This window comes from Marmota monax, unplaced genomic scaffold, assembly GCF_021218885.2.
Source record: "Marmota monax isolate L192 unplaced genomic scaffold, Marmota_monax_Labrador192_F-V1.1 WCK01_AAM20220418_F8-fsc00293, whole genome shotgun sequence".
Lineage (NCBI taxonomy): Eukaryota > Metazoa > Chordata > Mammalia > Rodentia > Sciuridae > Marmota > Marmota monax.
The window spans coordinates 1,365,273-1,377,831 of NW_026694586.1; the positions used below are offsets into that span (position 1 = coordinate 1,365,273).

Below are 12,559 nucleotides of genomic sequence, written 5' to 3' on the forward strand. Positions count from 1 at the left end.
CTGGAAGCAGCGGTAGAGGAACTCCCCCTGACACCCAGGTGGAAGGGTTCTCCCTCCTGGAGGTGCGAGTCCCCTCTACCCTTGCTGCAGCAGAATACATGCTCCCCCAGACACCAATAGGGGAGAGGTCCCCAGCCTAGAGGGTCCAGTCCCTTCTAACCTGGCTAAGTTGATATACATGCTCCCAGTGACACCCAGGTGGGAGAGATCTTCTGCATGGAGGGGGTGAGTCCCCTTTACCCTGGTTGCTGCAGGAATCAAGCTCCCCTGGACACCCAGGAGGGAGGAGACTCACGATTGAGGGTCAAGTCCCCACTACCCTGGCTGTGGAGGTATAGGAGCTTACCCAGACACCCAGATGGGAGGGGTCTTCCGTCTGGAGGGGCGAGTCCCCTCTACCTGGGCTAAGAGGGTATAGCAGGTGGGAGTTGTTTGTCGCCTGGAGGTGCGAGTTGCCTCTATTCTGGCTGCTGGGGTATATGAGCTCCACCTTACACCCATGTAGGAGAGGTCTCCAGCCTGGAGATGTGAGTCCCTACTACCCTGGCTTCAGCAGTATAGGAGCTCCTATAGGTGGGAGGGTCTTCTTCCTGAAGGGGCGGAGTTGCCTCAACTCTGGTTGCGGGGGTATAAGAGCCCCCTTCTACCCCCAGAAGGGAGGGGTCTCCCGCCTGGAGGGGCAAGTTGCTGCTACCCCAGCTGCAGCTGTATAGGATCCCCCACAAGGCAGACACCCTTATGGGAGGGGTCATCTTCCTGGAGGGGCAAGTCCCCTCTACCCTGGCTAAGGCAGTATAGGAGTTACCTCCATTCTCAGGTGGGAGGTGTCTCTTGCCTGGAGGTGCAAGTCGCCTCTAAACTGGCTGCTGGGGTACACCAGCTCCCCCTGACACCCAGGTTGCAGGGGTCTCTCAGCCAGAGGGGTGACTCCCCTCTACCCTGGTGAGACGGTGTACCAGCTCTACAAGACATCCAGGTGGGAGGGGTCTCCTGCTTGGAGTTGCGAGTCCCCTCTATTCTGGCTGCTGTGGTATACTAGCTCCCCCAGTACCAAGATGGGAGGGAACTCCTGCCTGGAGGGGCGAGTCCCATCTACCATGGCTGCAGTGGTATACTAGCTTTCCCTGACACCCAGGTTGGATGAGTCTCTCACTTGGAGGGGCAAGTCCCTTCTAGCCTGGCTAGGGCAGTAAAGGATCTCCCCCTGACACCCAGAGGGGAGGATATTCAGCCTGGAGATGTGAGTCCCCTCTACCTAGGCTGCAGTGGTATAGGAGCTCCCCACTACACTGAGGTGAAAGGGGTCTCCAGCCTGGAGTGTCAAGTCCCGTCTACCCTGCCTCTGGCAGTATATGAACACCCCTGATAACCTGGTGGATGGGATCATCCACCTGGAGGGTTGAGTCCCCTCTCCCCTGGCTCTGGCGGCATAGGAGCTCCCCTGACACCCAGGTGATGGGGTCTCCCCCTGGATGGGCGAGTCTCCTCTACACTGGCTGCGGGGTTATAGGAGCTCCCCTTGACACCCAGGGGGGAGGAGTCTCCTGCCAGAAGGGGAAAGTACCCTCTACCCTGGCTGCTGTGATGTAAGAGCTCCCCCTGACAGCCAGGTAAGAGTGGTCTCCTTCCTGGAGGGGCGAGTCCCCACTACCATGGCTTCAGAGGTATAGGAGCTCCACTTCTACACCCAGGTGTCTGGGGTCTACAGCCTGGAGAAGCGAATTCCCTCTACCCTGGCTGTGGCGGTATAGGATCTCCCCACAACTCACCCAGGTGGGAGGGGTCTCCTGCCTGGAAGGACCATTTCCCTTTACCCTGACTGTGGTGGTATATGAGATCTCGCTTACACAGAGGTGGGAAGGGTCCACCAACTGGAGCAAGGAGTCCCCGCTACACTGGTTACTGAGGTATACAAGCTCCCCCAGACACCCAGGTGGGAGGGGTCTCCCGCATGGAGGGGTGAGTCCCCTCTATGCTGGTGTGGCAGTATATGAGCTCCCACTGTCACCCTGGTGGGAGGGGTCTCCCACATGGAGGAGCAAGTATTTTCTACCCTGGCTGTGGGTATATGAGCTTCTGCTGAGAGCCAGGTTGGAGGGGTCTCCCGCCTGGTTGGGCGAGTCTACTCTACCCTGGCTAAGGTGGTATACAAGTTCCCCGTGACACCCAGGTGGGAGGGATGTCCTGCCTATAGGGGCGAGTCCCCTCAATCCTGGCTGAGGGGGATATAAGAGCCTCCTCCTATTCCCAGGTGGGAGTGGTCTCCCGCCTGGAGAGGCGAGTCTCTGCTAACCCAACTGCAGCTGTATAAGAACCCCCCCTCACCTGACTCCCATGTGCGAGGGGTCTTCAGCCTGGAGGGGTGATCCCCCTCTACCCAGGCTTGGGTGGTATAGGAGATTCCCCCATTCCCAGGAGGGAGATGTATCTCACCTGTAGGTGCCAGTCACCTCTACCCTGGCTGCTGGGGTATATGAGCTCCACCTGACACCCATGTGGGAGGGGACTTCCACCTGGAAGGGGCGAGTCCACTCTACCCTGGCTGTAGCGGGAGGTTGGGTTGTCAGTGGGCTCCAGGACCCATCTGAAGAGCCTAGGATAGAGCGAAGCAGGGGTAGCAGAGGCTCCAGGCAGTGCCAGGATACCACAGCCTGAAGGGAACAGAGCAGAGGCACAGGAGGGGTCTGGCAAAAGAGGCCTGAAACAAAGGAACAGGGACAGGGTCCTAGAGGAGGGTGGCCAGAGGCTCAATCAAGGAGCCAGGCCAAGTAACAGAGAGCCAAGTGCTAGCATCTGGGCCTGGGTAAATGAAAAGTAACATGGACATAGAGGGGCAGGAGGGGAGAAAGGGGAGTGGTTGGCACAGGGGGAGAAGGGATCAAGACCTGGGTCCACTGCAGGGTGTCAGGGGTCTGAAGCAGGGAGACAGCTGAAAGTGCCCAGGCAAAGGGCAGGGCTACGTTTTCCCAAAGAGAACCCCCAGGGTCAAGAGGCCAGGCCAAGTCACCTAACCCAGTGAGCATCCTGAGAAGGGGATCAGGAAAGTGGGTGTGGCAGAGACAGATAGACCTGGATGGCCAAAGGAGGGCATAGCCTGAAGGGTCATAGGACAGGTGTGGCTGGGCTGGGGGTCAGGACACCAGCAATGATCCCAGGAAGGCACCTCTAGGAGAGCCCATGCCATGGGAGAGCAGGGAACACTGGGCCAGGGAGGCAGGGCTGCACTAGGGTACTGAGGTACAGGAAAGCCAAGGGGAGCAGGGAAGCAGCCCCAGCAAGGGGACCTCAGACAATGCCCAGAAAAGCAGTGAGCAAGAAGGGCCACCAGAGGCTCAAGCAAGGTGCCAGGCCTGGGAACAGAGAACCAAAGGCCATGGCTTCGACAGGGACTCAGGATACTGGACAAGATTTGGGAGGGAAGGCGTGGGATCCAGCAGGGGGCAGCCAGGCTCCAGGCCAAAGGCCACCTCCAGGTGTTGGGGTTCCTGGTGGAGGGCCAAGTACCCAGGGAGAGGAAGGGGCCTTGGAGAGGGGCAGAGCTCTGTTTTGCGTAAGGTGCCCTGGCTCAGTTTTGAATCCAGGACCAGGCACCTGGCAAGGGAGGCTAGAAAAGGGAAGGGTCCCAGGAGGAGGGGGATGAAAGGGCACAGCGGGGGTTGTGGTGGATGAACTGTAGGGAGAGACATTACCCAACACAAGCTCCCAGGCACGGGACCCTACCCAACCGATTGTGATGAGGGACCCAAGGAGCAGGAGACCTGCAAGTGCCAGGAAAAAGCACAATGGGAAGGGAGGTGGGGGCTGCCTAAGGACCAGGAGACAGAGGGAAGTGCAAGGGGTACCTAGGTGAGACTGCTGGGGGGCCTCCAAGTCAGACCCAACAGGAGGAGACTCCATGCTATGTCAAGGCACAAGAGAAACACTGTCAGGGGCCTAGGTGATCGCCCAGGCCCAGAGAATGGAGATCAAAGGGTCAGGATTAGGAAGGGCTGGGTTGGGGTACAGGCAGGATGCAAGGCCAGAAGTCAGGAGAAAGAAGGGAGGAGATTTCTCAGGGCTGGGTTGGAGCAAGTTCCATGTTCACTGCCAGGCATCAAGTTACAGGCAATGAAGGGGACTCAGGTGACTGGCAGCTCCCTGTGTTTCCCATAGGGAGCATTCAGGGTGCAGAAACCAGCCAAATTTGCTCATCTGCCCCAGGTGAGTAGATCCTTAGAGAGGGACCTGGAAGGCCAAGAACTGAAGGGCCACAGGATGGGTGTGGGTGAGCTGGGGGTCAGGACACCAGCAAGGAGCCCAGGAAAGGACCTAGAGGAGGGCCCAGGCCAGAGGAGAGCAGAGAATGCTGGGCTGGGAAGGCAGTGCTGCACTAGGGTACCAAGGTAGACTAAAGCCAAGAGGAGCAGGGATGTGGCCCCATTGAGGAGCCTCAGACAATGCCCAGAAAAGCAGTGATCAAAAAGAGCCACCAGAGGCTCAAGTGAGAAGCCAGTCCTGGGAACAGAGAGCCAAGGGCCAGAACTTGGGCAGGGGCTCATGACACTGAACAAGATTTGGGAGGGAAGGCAGGGCATCCAGCAGGGTTCAGTCAGGCTCCAGGCCTAGGGCCACCTCCAGGTATCAGAGTTCCTGTTGGAGGACCAAGCACCCAGGGAGAGGAAGGGGCCAAGGCGAGTTACAGAGCTCTCTTTTGCATAAGGTGCCCTAGCTCATACTTGAATCCATGGCCAGGGACCTGGCAAGGGAGGCCAGACAAGGGAAGGGGGCCAGGAAGAGGAGGATGAAAGGTCACCACATGGGTTCATGGTGGGTGCACTGTAGGGCTAGAGCCATGACCCAAGACAGGCCCCAGCCAAGGGATCCACACCTAACCAATTGTGATGAGGGACCCAAGGAGCAGGAGACCTGTAAAAGCCAGGATAAATTGTAATGGGAAGGAAGGTAGGGGCTGCGTGAGGATGAGGAGACAGAGGGAAGTAAAAGGGGCACCTAGGTGAACCCACTGGGGGGCCCAGGTAAGGAGCCTGCAGGTCAGACCCAACAGGAGGAGATTCCATGCTATGTCAAGGGACATGAGGAACACAGTCAGGGGCCTAGGTGAGTGCCCAGGCCTGGAGACTGGAGCACAAAAGGTCAAGGTTAAGGAGGGCTGTGTTGGGTTAGGGGCAGCATGCAAGTGTAGAGGGCAGGTGAGGGAATGGAGGAGATCACTCAGTGCTGGGTTGAAGCAAGTCCAATGTTAACTGCCAGGCCTTAAGGTACAGGTGGTGAAGGGGATTCAGGTGACTGGCTGGGCTGTGTTTCTCATAGGAAGCATTCATGGTGCAGAGACCAGCCAATTCTGCTCCTCTACCCCATGAGAGTAGATCCTCAGAGATGGACCTGGTCCATGAGGTGCATAAGAGGGTACTGTGAGGGGATACCTGGCATGCAGAGGTTGGGAGGGGGGGGTTCGGTGGGCTGCAGGACCCATTTGAGAAGCCTAGACTATAGCGAAGCAGGGTTAGAGTAGTGTCCAGGCAGTTCCTGGATACCACAGCATGAGGAGATCAGAGGGGAGGCACAGGGGTGGGCTTGCAAAAGGGGCCTGAAATCAAGGGACAGAGATAAGGTCCTTGAGAAGTGTGGCCCAAAGCTCAATCAAGGAGCCAGGCCCAGTAATGGAGAGCCAAGTGCTATCACCTGGGCATGGGTGAATGAAAAGAAACATGGATAGGAAGAGGCAGGAGGAAAGAAAGTGGAGCATCTGGCACAGGGGGAGGAGGGCTCAAGGCCCAGGTCCACTGCAGGGTGTCAGGGTTCAGGAGTAAAGCCTGGGCTGAGGGAAACAAACACATCCAGGCAAGGAGCAGGGCTATTCTTTCCCAAAGTTCAAATCCTCTGGCCCAGGTGAGCATCCTGGGAAGGGGATCAGGAAAGCAGGTGTGACAGAGAAAGAAAGCACAGGAGGTCCAAAGTAGGGACAGTCTGAAGGGCCACAGGATTGGTGTGGGTGGGATGGGAGCCAGGACCTCAGTAAGGAGCCCAGGCAAAGGAGCTAGAGGAGGGCCCAGGACAGGGGAGAGCAGGGAATCCTGGGCCAGGGAGGTGAGTCTGCCCTAGGGTACTGTAGTACAGGGAAGCCAAGGGGAGCTGGGAAGCGGCTCAAGCGTGGGGCCCTCAGGCAATGCCGAGAAAAGCAGTGAGCAAGAAGGGCCACCAGAGGCTCAAGCGAGGAGCCAGGCCAGGGAACTGAGAGCTAAGAACCAGGGCTTGGGCAGAAGGCTGAGGAAAGTGAACAAAATGTGGGAAGGATGGCAGGGGATCCAGCAGGGACTAGAAGGCTCTAGGCCCATAGCCACCTCCATGTTTCAGAGTTCCTGGTGCTGTATAAAGCACCCAGGGAGAACAAGGGGCCCAGATGAGGGGCAGGGCATTTTTCCCATAAGACACCCTGGATAAGAGGATAATCTATGGCCATTGCCCTGGCAAAGAAGGTGAGGAAATGGAAGGGGGCCAGAAGGAGGACAATGGGAGGGCACAGCAGTGGGTCAGTGTGGGTGCACATAGGGGCTAGACCCAAGACCCAAGCCAGGTGCCCAGGCAAGAGACCCACCCAATCAATGCTGATGGAGGACCCAAGGAGCAGGAGACCTTTGTGCACCAGAAAAAAGCCCATGAGCAAGGTGAGAAAGAGGCTGTGTGAGTACCAGGAGAAGCCAAAGGGCACCTAGGGGAGCAGCTGGAGGGCCCAGCAAGGGGCCCCAGGTCAGATCCAACATGAGGAGACTCTTTGCTATGGCAAGGGCCATTAGGAACATGGTCAGGGGCTAAGGTGAACACCCAGGGACTGGAGCGCAAAGGGTCAGTGTTAGAGAAGGCTGGGTTGAGGTAGGGGAAACATGCAAGGCCAGAGGACATGGGAAAGAAGGAAGGGGATCACTCAGGGCTGTGTTGGAGCAAGTCCATATTAACTGCCAGGCCTCAAGGTTCAGGCAGCGAAGGGGAGCCAAGCGAGTTGCAGGGCTGTGTTTCCCATAGGGAGCATTCAGTGTGCATTGGCGAGCCAATTCCACTCCTCTGCCCCAGGTGTGTAGATCCTCAGAGAGGGACCTGGACAAAAGGAGGGGCCAAAGAAGGTACTGTGAGGGGATATCTGGTGTGCGGAATTGGGGGGGGGGCTTTGGCCTGCCAGGACCCATTCGAGAAGCATAGGCTTGAGAGAAGCAGGGGGAGTGGAGGGTTCAGGCAGTGCCAGGATACCACAGCATGAGGGGATCAGAGGGAAGGCACAGGAGAGGTCTGGCAAAAGGGGCCTGAAACCAAGGAATAGGGAAAGGTTCCTCAAGAAGGGTAGCCAGGTATGGGAGACCAACCTTACACATGACTGAGTCACATTGGGTGCTGAGGCTCTCAGTCACAGAAATGTGGCAGAGATTTCCCTACCCTTGTTGGGTTTGAGGGTAGGTGTCTTGTGCATGGGTGTGTCTTTCTACACCTCCATGGGTGAAGCTATACTCACCTGTTCCTTTGTAATATAACCCCTTGCCCTGTTTAGGATAGAATCTTCCATGGAAGTGCCTTGTGTGTGTCCCCTTCTCTTACTGTGCCCTTGGGTGTGGCCTACCCAGGTGTCAGTCAACCTGCTGACAGTGGAAATTATGAAGATAGACTCAGCCCCCTGAAACCTGACCCCTTGCCTCATTTGAATAGCTTCTCCTCAATAAAAGGGGTCAGCATGTGCTCTCGCTCTCTCCTCTTGCAGACCCTTAAGGTCAGAGGAGCCGTCACAGCGACCCCAAAGAAAAAGATATCTGTGTCTCTTGTGTGGTTATTTTGTGCAGCCCAAGTATCTCAGTTTAACTGGAGTGACCCCTGAGCCTTTTAGTCGTGAGAACAGAAACCCAGCAGCCAGAGTCTCAAGCAAGGAGCTGGCCCAGTAATGGAGAGTCAAGTGCTAGCAGTTGTCCTGGGTGAATGAAAAGAAACATGGAGCGGGAGCAGCATGAGGGGAGAAAGTAGAGTTTGTGGCACAGGGGGAGAAGGGCTCAATGTCCAGGTCCACTGCAGGGTGTCAGGTGTTTGGAGCTGGGCCCCAGCTGAGAGAGGCCAAAGGGCCAAGGCAAAGTGCAGGGCTATGTTTCCTCAAAGGGACCCCCCAGGGCCTAGAGCCATTTCAAGTCGCCTGGCCCAGGTGAGCATCCTGGGAAGAGGATCAGGAAAGCAGGCATGGCAGAGACAGAAGGACAGGAGGGCTGAAGGAGAGCACAGCCTGAAGGGATGCAGGATGGGTGTGGGTGGGGTTGGGGTCAGGACACCAGCAAGGAGCCCAGGCAAGGGACCTAGAGGAGGGCCCAGGACAGGGGAGAGAAGGGAACCCTGGACTGGGTTGGTGGGTCTGCACTAGGGTACTGTAGTACAGAGAAGCCAAGGGGAGCTTGGAAGTGGCCCCAATGAGGGTCCCTCAGACAATGCCAGAAAAGCAGTGAGCAAAAATGGCCACCAGATGCTCAAGCAAGGAGCCAGGCCAGGAAACAGAGCCAAGGGCCAGGGCTTGGGCAGGTAGCTGAGGACAGTGGACTATATGTGGGAAGGAAGGAAGGGGATCCAGCAGGGGGCAGTCAGACTCTAGGCTCAGGACCACCTCCAGGTTTCAGGATTCCTGGTGGAGAACCAAGCACTCAGGGAGAGCAAGGGGCCCAGGTGAAGAGCAGGACATTTTTCCCATAAGGAGCCCTGGATCAGAGGAGAATCTAGGGCCAGTGCCCTGGCAAGGGAGGTGAGGAAAAGGAAGGAGGCCAGAAGGAGGGCGAGAGGAGGGCACAGCAGGGGGTCGGGGTGGGTGCACATATGAGCAAGACCCAGGACCCAAGCCAGGCTCTCAGGCAAGGGACCTACCCGATCAATGGTGATGAGGGACTCAAGGAGCAGGAGACCTGTGAGCGCCAGATAAAAGTGCAAGGGTAAGGGGAGGAAGGGGCTGTGTGAGGACCAGGATAAGCTAAGGGGCACCTAGGGGAGCCCTCTAGGAGGCCCAAGCAAGGGGCCCCCAGGTCAGACCCAACAAGAAGAGACTCTTTGCCATGGCAAGGGCCATGAGGAACATGGTCAGGGGCTCAAGCGAACACCCAGGCCCAGGGACTGGAGCACAAAGGGTCAGGGTAAGAGAGGGTGGAGTTGCAGTAGGGGCAGCATGCAAGGCCAGAGATCAGGGGAGAGTAGGGAGGAGATTGCTCAGGTCTGTGTTGGAGCAAGTCCATGTTAACTGTCAGGCCTCAAGGTTCAGGCAGTGAAGGGAACTCAGGCGAGTTGCAGGGCTGTGTTTCCCATAGGGAGAATTCAGGGTGCATAGGTGAGCCTATTCCGCTCCTTTGCCCAGGTGAGTAGATCCTCAGAGAGGGTCATGGACCAAAGGAGGGGCCAAGGAGGGGCCAAAGAGGGTAATGTGAGGGGATACCTGGTGTGCAGAAGTTGGGGGTGGTCAGGATGCTAGGACCCATTCGAGCAGCATAGGCTAGGGAGAAGCAGAGGGAGTGGAGGATCCAGTGTCAGGATACCACAACATGAGGGGATCAGAGGGAAGGCACAGGAGGGGGCTAGAAAATGGGGCTGAAACCAGTGGACAGGGAAAGGGTCCTTAAGAAGTGTAGCCAGGATCTCTAGCAAGGAGCCAGGCCCAGTAATGGAGAGCCAAGTGCTAGCACCTGGGCCTGGGTGAATGAAGAGGAACATGGAGGGGGAGCATCAGGAGGGAGGAAAGTGGAGTGGGTGACACAGGGGGAGGAGGGCTCAAGGCCCAGGTCCACTGCAGGGAGTCAGGGGTCAGGAGCAGGGCCCCAGCTGAGGGAAGCCAAAGGGCCAAGGTATGGTGTAGGGCTACGTTTTCCCAAAAGGAGTCCCAGGGCCAAGAGGCCAGGTCAAGTCCCCTGGCCTGGATGAGCATCCTATTTAGGTGATCAGGAAAGCAGGTGTGGCAGAGACAGAAAGGACAGGAGGGCTGAGGGAGGGCACAGCCTGAAGGCCCGCAGGACAGTTTTGGGTGGGGTGGGGGCCAGGACCCCAGCAAGGAGCCAAGTTAATGGACCTAGAGAAGGGCCCAGGCCAAGGGAGAGCAGGGAATGCCGGGCTGGAAAGGCAGGGCTGCCCTAGGGTACTGAGAGACAGGCAAGCCAAGGGGGAGTAGGGAAGCTGCCGCAGCAAGGGGCCCTCAGACACTGCCCAGAAAGCAGTGAGCAAGAAGGCTCACCAGAGGCTCAATTGAGGAGCCACACCAGGGAACTGAGAGACAAGGGCAAGGGTTTGAGCAGGGGGCTCAGGATACTGGACAAGATTAGGGAGGGAAGGCAGGGGATCCAGCATGGGTCAGTCAGGCTCCAGACCCAGGGCCAGTTCCAAGTGTTAGGATTTCCAGTGCCGGACCAAGCACCCAGGGAGAGCAAGAAGCCAGGTGAGGGGCAGAGCTCTGTTTCCCATAGGCGCCCTGGCTCAGATTTGAATACAGGCCCAGGGAAATGGCAAGGGTGGCCAGGCAAAGGAAGGGGGCAAGGAGGAGTGTGAAGGGAGGGCATGACAGGGGGTCATGGTTGTTGCACTTTAGGGTGAGAGCCATGACCCAAGACAGGCCCCAGGCAAGGGACTCACCCAGCCAATTGTGATGAGGGACACAAGGAGCAGGAGACCTGCAAGTGCCAGGAAAAAGCATGAGGGGAAGGGAGGTAGGGGCTGCATGAGAACCAGGAGACAGAGGGAAGTGCAAGGAGCACTTAGGTGAGCCCCCTGGGGGGCCCAAGTAAGAGGCCCCCAGGTCAGACCCAACAGACTCCATGCTATGCCAAGGGGCATGAGGAATGTGGTCAGGGGCTCAGTTGAAAGCCCAGACCCAGAGACTGGAGCACAAAGGGTCAGGGTTAGGGAGGGCTGGGTTGGGGTAGGGGCAGGATGCAAAGCCAGAGGACAGGGGAGGGAAGGAAGGAGATTGCTCAGGAGTAGGTTGGAGCAAATCCCACGTTAACTGCCAGGCCTCAAGGTTCAGGTGGTGAAGGGGACTCAGGTGACTGGTAGGGCTGTTTCTTTTAGGGAGCATTCAGGGTGCAGAGACCAGCCAAATCCGCTCCTCTGCCCCAGGTGAGTACATCCTCAGAGAGGGACCTGGACCAATTAGGGGCAAAAGAGGGTACTGTGAGGAGATATCTGGCTTGTGCATGTTAGGAGGGGACAGTGGGCTGCAGGACCCATTTGAGGAGCCTAGGCTTGAGCTAAGCATGGGTAGTGGAGAGTCTGGGCACTGTCAGGATACCACAGCATGAGAGAATCAGAGAAGAGGCACATGAGGGGTCTGGTAAAAGGAGCCAGAAACTAAGCGACAGGAACTGGGTCCTTGAGAAGGGCAGCCAGGGTATCAAGAAAGGAGCAGGGCCCAGTAATGGAGAGCCAAGTTCTAGCACCTGGGTCTGGGTGAATGAAAAAAGACATGGTTGTGTGTGGGAGCTCTTATACCTCTGCAGTCTGGGTAGAGTGGACTGGCTCCTCCAGGTGAGAGATCCCTCCCACCTTGGTGTCCAGGCTAGCTTGCATTCTGCCTCAGCCCATATAGAGGGGACTCACCCCTAAGGTCATGAGATCACTTCCACCTGGTTGTCCAGTGTGTGTGTGTGTGTGTGTGTGTGTGTGTGTGTGTGTGTGTGTGTGACGGGGGCTTGTGTACATTTGCAGCCAGGGTAGCAAGGACTGGCCCCTCCAGGCAGGATACCCTTTTCACCTGGGTGTCAAGGGGAGCTCATATCTAGGTGCAGCCAGAGTAGCAGGGACTCACCCATCCTGGCAAGAGAACCCTCACACATGGGTTTGTATGGGGGGGGTCCTATAGAGCTGCAGCCAGGGTAACAAGGACTCGCCCCTCCAGTTGGGAGACCCCTTTCACCTGGGTGTCTGGGGGAACTCTTATACCTCCACAGGCAGGGTAGAGGGGACTCACCCTTCCAGGCAGGAGACACCTCCCAACTGGATGTTGGGGGAGCTATTACACTGCCACAACCAGGGTAGAAGGGACTCGCGCCTCCAGTCGGGAGACCGCTCCCACCTGAGTGTTGTGGGGATCTTGTATATTGCTGCAGTCAGGTTAGAGGGCACTCACCTCTCCAGGCAAAGACACCTCCAACCTCGGTGACAAGGGGAGCTCATTTACCACCACTGCAGCCAGGGTAGAGGGCACTCGCCCTGCCAGGCTGGATACCCCTCCCACCTGGGTGTCTGGGGGACTCTTATACCATCCAGTCAGGGTAGCAAAGACTAGCCCCTCCAGGCGAGAGACCCCTCCCACCTGGGTGTCAGGGGAGCTCCTATACCACTGCAGCCAGGTTACAGGCGACTGGAACCTCCAGTCGGGAAACCCCTCCCACCTGGGTGACTGAGGGAGATACTATAACTCCCAGCTAGGATAGCGGGGACTTGCTCCTCCAGTTGGGAGACGTCTCCCACTTGAGTGTCCTGGGAGCTCTTACATGGCACCAGCCAAAGTAGAGGGGATGGTCCCTCCAGGTGGCAGACCTCTACCACCTGCATGCTGGGGTCTTGTATAGCT

General features: G+C 57.5%; 1 pseudogene; it reads right to left on the minus strand.

The window, feature by feature from the left end:
- LOC124077227 (C2 domain-containing protein 2-like) overlaps positions 1-11,795 on the minus strand; it is a 159,212-nt pseudogene extending 147,417 nt beyond the window's left edge.
- Between the last annotated feature and the right edge of the window lie 764 nt (positions 11,796-12,559).